Genomic DNA, 12,277 nt, shown 5'->3' on the forward strand with positions numbered 1-12,277 from the left:
CTGTTGCATGCATGTATTCTCCAATACAATCAGCCTGCAATCAGTCTTACAGAAGAAACAATGGACTTTTTATCTACACACACAAAGGTAGTTAGACCAAAACACTGGACGCAGAGCAATTTCCAAAAATAAAGTGATTAAATGTGTCTGAAAGCTTCATCCAAAAGATGCACAGATAATCATAAATAAGACAAAAGTGCACAGAGGAAAGAAAAGACATGTAGAGAAACAGAAGATTTGTTTTTAGCATGACAAAATTTTGCTTACACAAAATGATGTTTAATATAGTGTGTTCTGGAAATGTTTTGCATGTTTGTTATAGGTTATGTGTTCTCAAGGTTTAATTGCACTTAGTTCAGTTTGCTAACTCTTATTGTAGAAAGCAGGGCTAGGGACTGCCCAAGGTTGTGTGTGTGGGTGTGTGAACTGACAGAGAGAGAGAGAGAGAGAGAGAGAGAGAGAGAGAGAGAGAGAGAGAGAGAGAGAGAGAGAGAGAGAGAGAGAGAGAGAGAGAGTCACAGAACGAGCTGTCAGAACAGAGGAAAGCTTTAAAATATTTCTAAACACTATATGGACAAAAGTATTGGGACACCCCTACTAATTATTGAGTTCAGGTGTTTCAGCCAAACACACTGCTAAGAGATAGATAAAATTAAGCACATAGCCTTGCAGTTTCGATGTATATATACAGTGCTGTGATGTGAAAAAGTATTTGCCTCGCACCCAATTTCTTGTAGTTTTGCTAATTTGTCACATTTAAATGTTTCAGATAATACAACTAATTTTAAAATAAAATAGACAACAGAAGTAAATGCAAAATGCAGCTTCTAAGTGTTTGTCTGTTTGTGACCTCCTGTATGAGTTGTTGAGGTACTCCTGTGTGAAATTTTGGTAGGCCGGCCACTCCTGGATAGGTTTGCCACTGTTACAAGTTTTCTCCATTTGTGGGTAATCGCTCTCACTATGGTTTGCTGGAGTCCTGGAGCCTTAGCAATGGCTTTGTAATCCCTTCCGGACTGGTAGATTTCAAAGATTTTGTTTCACATCTGTATTTGAATCTCTTTAGAACATGGCATTATGTGCTGCATTTTGAGACCTTCTAGCCTGCTTGACATTGCCAGACAGGTTCTAAATAAGTGATGTTTAGATTCAACACGTCTGGTAGTAATCATGCCTGGGCTAATGAAACTGGAGCGGCTAATGAAACTGAACTAAACGGTTAATTGAATTTGGTTAACTGATTTAGTAGCTAAGGGGGCGATTATGTTTTCACATAGAGGCAGGTAGGCTGCATAGAATTGTTTCTTCAATAAATGAAATCATTATTTAAAAACAGGATTTTGTGTTTATCCTTGTCTAATACTAAAAGTAGTTTGAAGCTTGAAATATTCAAGTGTGACAAGCATGCAAGCATAGAAGAAATTGGAAAGGCCCAAAGCACAGTCCATAAAGACCTGGTTTGATGACTTTGGTGTGGAGGAACTCAAGTCGACTGAAAATGCATGAATTCCTACAGACCCACTCCAAAATCTTGTGGAAAGCCTTCCCAGAAGAGTGGAGTTGATTTGGCTGCAAATGGATGGCCAACTCCATATTAATGCCCATGGTTATGGAATGGAATGTTCATATAGGTGTGATGGTCAGGCATCAAATTATTTTTGGTCATATGGTGAATGTGTGTTAACTCATTTTTTGAATGTGAATTTCTTACATTATACACTCCAAAATTTAGAACACAATTCACATTCTCAGTTTGGCTAAAGGAAAAACATTGACAAACTATGATTTACACAGTGCAGGTTAACTTGCCATTACCGAAATTGTCCATTTACAGCATCAATGAGGGTTCTATACTGCTTTTAAAATAAGACCAGAAAATCAATAGGGACTTGCAAAACTAAGATGTTCTCCTTTACTTTATAATAACTTAGTACAGCTAACAATTGTTGTAGCAAGACTCGGTCTGTATTTGTGCCATGCCTTTGTGCACAGCTTACTCAAGGTTAGCACTGGAAGTGTGTTGCACAGCCAGGGGCCTTTCCTTGGAATTGAGCATTTGTTCAACCTGTACTCATAAAAGGTTATAAAGCTGTAATCATTGTCAATTGAGAAGGACATCAAAAACGGTCCTAAAAGAGGGCATAAAACAAACTTATTGCTGCAACCAGACTTTTGGTTTAGTACTAAATAAGAGTTTATCGGCCACCTCAGCCCTTCCTAGCTCTGTGGAAAATTTTATTGGTTTATTATCCTGTTTTGCATCTTCAGAAATTTAGATTATGGGTGATTTTAATTTGAACCTGAGGTGGATCATTTTAAGGCACTCTGTGTGGATTTAAATCACATATGATTTGAAACCTACTTTAATTGACATAATACTTACTATTACACCTCAAAAATATACCTTCAGTGGCATACTGTCACATGATATAAGCGATCATTGCCCAATCGTTTGTGTTAGAAACACAAAGATATAAAAAAATCTGGCTCCAGTATTATTAAGAAGAGGAATTTTAAACATTTTTATGACCAAGCTTTTCTGCATGATGTTCGTGATTGTGATTTAACTTGGATTTTTCTTATTCCTGATCCCAAATTAGCTTTGGAAAGATTTATTTTCATGTTTAATAGAGCTGCTGACAAACATGCTCCTCCTAAGAAACAGAATAAAAAAAGAACTAGTCCTTGGTTTAGTTCAGAGTTAAAGAAGCTCTTTTAATGAGGAATGCTGCCTGGGCAAAGGCTAGAGGGTCTGGGCCTATCTCAGACTCAACCTCTTTCAGACAGATTTGATTGCTTGATTGTAATAAAGGCTAAGTCTGATTACTACATAATATGATAAATTCTGCACACAATCCTGCAACTTTTTGGAAGCTGATGAGAGCTTAAAGGAACATGCAATACAGGTCTTACAAATGAGATTGTGTTAAAATCCGGGGACAGTGAATAATTTGTGAGGTTTTTCACAAGAATTTTATCTTGATTTCTTATCTTTATGACAGTGTAAAGGGTTATAAAAATAATGCATTTTGTATAGACCATGCAGATAATGTGTTGGGTTCTGCTGATCAAATGGCAGAAAGAGCGGGTACTTTCAGGCTTGTATGATTAGATGCCATAGATGTTTTAAAACATTCTGATTAATATGAGTGCAAAACAATCTAGTACTGCAAATTAGATCCATTTTTATTATAACTTCACTTTTTTGTGAAGTATATAATTCTACTATAAAGACTGGTATCATCCCTGGAGCTTGGTAAGCAGCCTGTGTTACACCTCTTCATTAATGATTTAAAGAATTATAGACCAATTTCTAAGCTTCCTAAATTCCTTCCTTGTCTAGCAAAAAGTCTCAAAAAGTCTCTCTTATCAATACTAAGTTGCACAATTTGTATCAGTTTATGTTTTAAATAATTTTAAGTTGAGTCTAGACCAGGCCATAGTACTATTTCTGCAGCAACTCCTTTTGTAAATGGTATTGAGAAAGGGCAGCATTGTGTTGCTTTTTTTATAGACCTTTCAAATTCTTTGATACAGTTGATCATGATTTGCTTATACAAAGGCTGTTTTCTATTGGCTTTGATCAGGAGGCATTCAGCTGGTTTTGCAAGTATTCTAATAATAGAACTCATGTTGAACAAATGTGTTGTTGCTCAGGGAAAAAAAATTAAATTGCTAATTGAGTTCCACAGGGCTTTGTGCTTGAGCTAGTGCTTTTTACATTACAATTTAAGGAAGTTGCAAAACACATTGAAACCTCTAGAATTTTTTATGCAGATGATACTGTCATATGTTCTTGTACCTCCTCTGTAACATTAGCAATGGAATATTTGCAGAAAAAATGTTATTAGTTACAGAAATATTTACGTATTTTGAAACTAGTGCTGAGCGAAGGTAAGATAAAATGTATGTTGTTTTCCAGGTCTCAATAGTTTTAATAATATAACAGTAAACACTTTTAATAGTATAATTGTTGCCTGTGTTCCAAGCTATAAGTATTGATGACAAGCTTACCGTCATGCATAAGTGTATCAATATATACATATTACATCTTTCCTTCTTTCCTTACAGCTAGAACAAATGAACTATGCATTGGAACCTGATAGTCTGTAATAACTCTTAACTGTGCTATAATACAACAACTCTTACCTTTTAGTCCATTCAAAATACTTTTGAATATTTGGTAGGTAAGACTTGTAAGTGTAATTCTCTGTTATTTCGGGCTTGTTTTATATATTTTGCTTTTTCTAGTTGTTTTATTGATTTAGATATTTTATGGCTGTTACAGCTTAATTTGTTATTTCTGTTTACTGCACAACCTCATTTCTAAAAAAGCTGTGCAAAATGTAAGACTCTGAAAACTCTAATGATATGTCATTCATTCATTACTCCTGACCAATGGCTGGCTTACACTTGTCTTGAAAATGACTCAACTTACGAACCTATTCTGCTGCTTTCAGGTGCCAACGTTTTCACAGTCTGCTGTGCTAGATCGTGCCTCTGCTCTCCTCGCTCTGCTCTCTTCTGCCTCTGCAATTTCTGAAATTTATGAAAATGAACCTCGTTAATTCCTTAACAAGGTTTATACAGTTTGTTACTTGTTACTTTATAGACAATATATATAATACTAAAAGTAAAAAATAAGATGAAAAATATAAACTTTACACTGTAAGGATATTTTATCCGAAATTCACGAGTATAGCGAATTTCTGATTTATATTATAAATGGGAATGCTGAAGAGTTAACATTATAAACATTAAAATAGAAAAGCAAAAAGTCTTTACACTATAGAGATATTTTAAAATCTCACATGGAGATTGCACATGGAATTATATTGTACACAGGAAATGGTGATGAATTCCACAGTTTATGTTCTGTGGGTGTGTGAGGTCTAATGGGGGGGGGTCTACTGGGAGCAGTGCTGGTTGTACAGTCTAATAGCAGCAGGAAGGAAGAACCTGCGATAGCACTCCTTCAGACACTTGGGGTGAAGCAGCCTGTCACTGAAGGAGCTGCCCAGTGCTGCCAGAGTCTCATGCATGGGCTGGGAGCTGTTCTCCAGCATGGATGCTAGTCTGGCTAACATCCTCCTGTCTCCCACCGCCTGCACTGGGTCTAGGGGCTTTCCAGGACAGAGCTAGCCCTCTTAATGAGTCTGTCAATTCTCTTGCTGTCCGCAGTTGAGATGCTGCTACCTCAGCAGACCACTCCATAAAAAATGACTGATGCCACCACTGTGTTGATAAAGGTCCTCAGGAGTGCCCGCTGCACTCCAAACGACCTCAGTCTCCTCAGCAGGTAGAGTCTGCTCTGGCCTTTCCTATAAAGTGCACTAGTGTTATCTGACCAGTCCAGTCTATTGTTGAGGTGAAATCCCAGGTACTTATAAGAGTCCACTCTCTCAATGTCCCTTCCCTGGATGTTCACTGGTGGAGGGAGGTGACTGTGCCTGCAGAAAGGGCGAGCTGACCACAGGGAGAGCAATTGTGGTCTCATGTGTCTATGATATCCACGAAACAAAGCATGGAGGGTTTCCAACGTAATAGGTAAATCCTTAGTAATTTCCTCAGTGTCCATTAGTCAATTTCACTTAAATTGTAGATGGACACAAAAATCCACCAATCATGGTGAAAGACAGATGACAAGTTTCTCAAACCCTTTTCATAACTTCGTAACTCCGGATGACAGTCATGTATGATCTCACAATAAGAAGGAATTAAAGGGTTAACTACAGACCGGTAAACTTAAATTAGTTGACTTTGCTTAAAATTATGCAAATTATTACTTAGAAAAAAAATTAAGTTATTTACCAGGTTCAAGCCTAAATAACTATATATAAGTTTAATTTTATTCAAATTTTCAGTGATCTGCACTTTTGCAGCAAAGTAAGGTTAACTCAAACAGCCCAGTAATAAGTGAATACGGATTGCAAAGCAGCAGCAACCATAATACCATAGCAGCCGCAGTATACAGTAGTCAGTATACACTCTGTAACCAAAGGTTTTTGGACACTGCTCTTCAATCATGACCATACACCACAGACAACTATCAATAAACAGTCTGTAGCCAAATGTTTTTGGATAGTTTTTGGATCACTCCTCAGTCAGTATACACTATGTGGCCGAGGGTTTTGGACAATCCATGTCACCGTCATAGACTGAACACAACACACACACCACACACAATATACACTCTAAAAAAAAACATGCAATGCTCTCTCTACATACTCAAAGCACTCCACACACATCATACACTCCCCACATTCAACACAGATTATACACACACAACAACTCAAGTGGGATACACATATCACAACCGCATGACACCCTAGCAACCACTTGGGATACCATAGAAACTTCCTGGCGACATTTTAGTATGCTTAAGCTGCATCAAACTCTCTGCATATTCTTCAGGAAGTGCACTTTTCTAGTCTAAATGGTCTCCTTTAAATCGATAGTACTCTTTTTAAGGTTCTGATTACTCTTGAATTAGTTAGGTTAACTTAAATCAAACATTCTTCCTTATGCAATGTATTCTATGAAAAAGACTCCCTTATATTACGTGGATTTTTTCATACTGTAACAAATACATGGCTTAGATAAAACTAGAATCACCCATTTCTGAGGATTCTAATAGCTTCATGCACATTTGCTATTTATAACCATGTTGGTAGTAGGCTAAACTGTTAAAGCTGAACACAAAATGCCATCATGGTGAGAAATGAGACATTTAGAATGCATCCAAAATTCATATTTAACATTAGAATGTGACACTAAAAGACCATTTTGCCAAGAGAATCAAATTTGTAGATTGAGAATAAAAGTTATTAAACAGAATAAAACAAAACAGCTAAGAATACTGGGAAGCTTTTTGGACAAAAGACTGTTCAGTCTGTGGGATTTTTGAGTAAAGATCAGTTACTCTGTACAGCAGCAGTTTATACACTGAATCTTAGTTCTTGAAATCCTCTGTCACCTACCCTTCAACCAACCTTACGATTTAATCCTGTTAATAATATCACTTATGTTTATTTTCAGGTTACTCAATTCAGTTAAATGCTTCTCCGGTGGGTATTTCCATTTATTTCTCCATATTCTTTCGGGGTATTCTCTGCCCCTGCTGTCTTGAACCGACAGGATCTGCGAGGGTCGCCTCAGTCTATCTCGGCTCACCAGTGTTTAGCACCTCACTTACCTGCCTTATACCCCACTTATCTGACTGTTCCCTCACTTACCCCTTTCTTTGCCACTATACAACCTTTAACTGCTGCTGCACTCAGCACTTTACCTTAAGACACATACTTTGCACAATGTAAAGGTTACAGGTGTGACTGTGCGTGTGTGTGTGTGTGTGTGTGTGTGTGTGTATGTGTGTGTGCGTGTATATATATGTATGTGTGTATGAGTGAATGATGGTAGGATTTTATTTTATCTTATTTGTTTTATTTTATTTTAGTTTACTTTATTTTATTCACTACATGTAAATGTTGGTCTGATACTGTGCACTGTGAGCTCTTGTAACCATAAGCAAATTCCTTGTATGTGTAAGCATACCTGACCAATAAAGCTTGATTCTGATTCTGATCTTAAATGAGCTTGGGCCCAGAGAAGGCGGTGGTATTCCTGGATCCCGTTTACGTGTGTTTTTTTCTTTGCATGGTAGAGTTTTAATTTGCATTTGTGGACCCATGCAGTGATTTCCACTACAGAATTGTATTTGTTTTTAATACAGTGCCACCTGAGGGCCTGAACATCATGCCCAGCCAATGCTGGTTTTCAGCCTTGTCCCTTGTATATAGAGATCGTTCCAGATTTATGGATTTCTCTGGAATGGTGAACTCCTCCCGATCTTTACTGAAAGATTCATCCTCTCTGAGATGATCTTTTTATACTTAATCATGTTACTGACCTGTAGCCAATTAAACTGTTCCACCAAGTGGTTAAATCATTTACAAGTCATTGCATTCTGTTTTTAATTACGTGAATGTGGTTGTATTGTTATAATGCATTTTTGTGTATGTTTTACAGGGGCACGATTTGATTTTCATAAGTGGGGCCTCATCCTGGATAATCATTTATTTTATTTTCCTGGATAAACACTGCCAAGATTTGTGACATCATCAGCCTGCATTTTTGCTGTTTTTCAAATTCCTACCAGTGAGCCTCCTGCTCATGCAGAGCAACAGGTAACTCCACAAACACATTGTTTATGAGCTTTTCCCATACTTAAATATACACTATATTGCCAAAAGTACTCGCCTTCACACGCATATGAACATGAGTGACATCCCATTCTTAATCCATAGGGTTTAATAGAAAGCCAGTCCACCCTTTGCAGCTATAACAGCTTCAACTCTTCTGGGAAGACTTTCCACAAGGTTTAGGAGTGTGTTTATGGGAAATTTTGACCATTCTTCCAGAAGCGCATTTGTGAGGTCAGACACTGATTTTGGACGAGAAGGCCTGGCTCACAGTCTCAGCTCTAATTCATCCCAAAGGTGTTCTGTCGGGTTGAGGTCAGGACTCTGTGCAGGCCAATCAAGTTCTTCCACACCAAACTGGCTCATCCTTGTCTTTATGGACCTTGCTTTGTGCACTGGTGCACAGTCATGTTGGAACAGGAAGGGGCCATCCCCAAACTGTTCTCACAAAGTTGGGAGCATTAAATTGTCCAAAAATCTCTTGGTATGTTGAAGCATTAAGAGTTCCTTTCACTGGAACTAAGGGGCCGAGCCCAACTCCTGAAAAACAACCCCACACCATAATGCCCCCTCCACCAAACTTTACACTTTGCACAATGCAGTCAAACAAGTACCATTCTCCTGGCAACCGCCAAACCCAGACTCATCCATTGGATTGCCAGATGGAGAAGCGTCACTCCAGAGAACACGTCTCCACTGCTCTAGAGTCTAGTGGTGGTGTGCTTTACACTACTACATTTGACGCTTTGCATTGTGCTTGGTGATGTAAGGCTTGGATTCAGCTGCTTGGCCATGGAAACCCATTCCATGAAGCTCTGTACGCACTGTTCTTGAGCTAATCTGAAGGCCACATGAAGTTTGGAGGTCTGTAGCAATTGACTCTACAGAAAGTTGGCGAACTCTGTGCACTATGCGCCTCAGCATCCGCTGACCCCGCTCTGACATTTTATGTGGCCTACCACTTCGCAGCTGAGTTGCTGTCATTCCCAATTGCTTCACTTTGTTATAATACTACTAACAGTTGACTGTGGAATATTTAGTAGCGAGGAAATTTCACGACTGGACTTGTTGCACAGGTGGCATCCTATCACGGTACCACGCTGGAATTCACTGAGCTCCTGAGAGTGACCCATTTTTTCACAAATGTTTGTAGAAGCAGTCTGCATGCCTACATGCTTGGGTTTATACACCTGTGGCCATGGAAGTGATTCGAACACATCGAATTCAATGATTTGGATGGGTTAATGAATACTTTTGGCAATATAGTGAAAAAACAAATGGGTACAAAATTTTACTAAAGTAATTTTATCAACTGACAGATGGTGTGGATAGATAATGTTGAATATCTCATTTAGGCTAGTCAGTTATCTTAGCATGTAGCATTGCTTACCAGCTATCTGGGTAGTTAGGTTATGTTTAGCAAACAGTAAAATTAAGAAAAGTGTGATTTTTTAAGGATATGTATGACAACATTAATAAATACCTAACTGATCCACTTATGAGCTACCTAAAGCTTATCTAGTTAGCACACTAGTGAACTTAATAGTCCTTTGCACTGTATGATGAGCTGCTTGTCCTGGGTGGGCAATAGCTGCTGATCTTGGATAGTCAAGTGGATATTGTTCATGACTGTATTTCTTCTGGAACTTGCATTAAATCCTTTTAATTACTGTGGTAATCTCATTTAGATCTAGTAAATTAATCCTGCTATTGTATTAATCCTTGACAGCCAGTTAATTCTACCAATGACAGTATTGATCGTGGATAGTTAGTTAAGCCAGTTAATGACTGTATTGATCGTGGATAGTCAGTTAATCTTATTACAGACTGCACTAATCCTGGATATTCACTTAATCCGGTTCATGACTGCATTGATCCTGGAAAATAAAAAAACAATCCAGTATCTGACTGTACTGATTCTGGATAGTCAATTAATCTAGTTCATGACAGTATTGATCTTGGATAGCCTGTTAATCCACTTCCTGACTGCATTGATCCTGGATAATCACTTAATCCACTTCATGACTTTATTGATCCTGGATAGTTAATCCAGTTAATGACTGTATTGATTCTGGATACTTATTTAATACAGTTCAAGACTGCATTCATCTTGGACAGTCAGTAAATCCAGTATCTGACTGTACTTATCATGGATAGTCAATTAATCTAGTTCATGACTTTATTGATCTGGGATAGCCTGTTAATCCTTTTATTAATTGCATTGATCCTGGATAATCACTTAATCCTGTTCATGACTGTATTGATTCTGGATTGTCGGTTAATCCATTTTATTACTGGATTAATCCTGGATAGTCAGTTAATCCAGTTCTTGATTCTATTGTTCCTGGATAATCAGTTAATCCAGTTCATGACTGTAGTGATCCTGGCTAGACAGTTAGACATATTATTTACTATATTGACCTTGGATAACTAGTTAACAGAGTTCATGACCTTATCGATCCTGGATAGTCATTTAATCCAGTTTATGACAGTACTGATCCTGGAGGTTCAGGTAATCCAGTTCATGACTATATCAATCCTGGATAGTCTATTAATCCAGTTCATGAATGTTCAAGGCACCCATTTGGTTTTACCATTATGTAAGCATTACCTATAACATTTCAGAAGATGTGTTCACTGGTGTTGAATAGTTAATAATATGACTATATCTACATTGTAGGCATTGTGACCCCTGGTTCCTGTCACCATGGCTATAAAGAAATCTGAGTCTGTAGGTATCTCTACACTGAACCATATAACATCAAACCACTCTGAATGAGTTCTTTGCATATCTGCATTTTAAAGCAGTCAGATTTTCTTTATTTGTTTTTAATTATTAAACATTCAACATTATTAAATTGTAATTCCATGTGATTGTTTCTTACATTTAATCATTCATTGATTTTTTATTTTAAAAATATTTTCTCAGTTGATCACTTGATTACTGAGTGGCATGAATGGTGACTTATTGATTCAGTTGAATGACATTGATTCAGTGTCATAATTATGCAGAGCTCTGGCCCTCCGGGATCTGACTTTGAGATTGTGGCTCATGATATCAAAAACCAAATTCCAGTATTTGAAATGCTAATAAAACAGAAAGCAGTGATTTGTAAATTATATTTGACTTGTATTAAATAAGAATGGTACAAAAACACTTGTTTTATGTTTTACCTGATGAACTAGTTTTTTGTAAATAAATGTTCATTCCCAATGTGATGCCTTCAATGCATTCCAAAAATATCGAGACAGGAGAATGTTTATCATTGGATTATATCACCTTTCTGTTTAACAACACTTATTAATCCTTTGGGGACAGTTTTGAAAGGGCCATTTTTTCGTCTTCAGCTGTACAACTGTACAGGGTCTTTATTGTCATATTTTGAGCTTATTATTGCTGAATGATTCATAGTCGGTTCTGAATTCTGAGTAGTCAATATTGGAACTAACAGGCTGTCCAGGATCAATACCTCAGAAACAGAATTAAATATCTATCCAGGGTCAATACAGTCATGAACTAGATCATGACTGGCTGTCCAAGATCAATACAGTCAAAAATGTGACTGACTGGCTATCCAGGATCAAGAGTCATCAGATGGATTAGCTCACTATCCAGGATCAGTGCAATCAGTAATAGGATTAACAGGCTATCCAGGATCAAAAAAATCAGACTGGAATAACAAGGATTAAAATATTCAATAATAGGTCTGACCGGCTATCCAGAATGGATGCAACCATGAACTGGATTAACTGGCTAACCAAGATCCAAACAGTCAAGAATTTTACTGACTGGTTATCCAGGATCAATACATGCATGAACTGGATTAACTGTTTATCCAGTGTCAGTTCAGTAATGAACTAGATTAACTGGCTATCCAGGATCAACACCATCAGTAACAGGATTAAATAGCTATCCAGGATCAAACCAGTCATGAACTAGATTACTAGCTGTCCAGGATCAACAGCAGCAATAATATGACTAACTGGCTATCCAAGATCAATAGAGTTATGAACTAGATTACCTGGTTGTCCAGGATCAAAACAATAATATGACTAACTGCCTATCCAGGATAAAT

Source organism: Colossoma macropomum, unplaced genomic scaffold (genome assembly GCF_904425465.1).
Source record: "Colossoma macropomum unplaced genomic scaffold, Colossoma_macropomum, whole genome shotgun sequence".
NCBI classification, from domain to species: domain Eukaryota; kingdom Metazoa; phylum Chordata; class Actinopteri; order Characiformes; family Serrasalmidae; genus Colossoma; species Colossoma macropomum.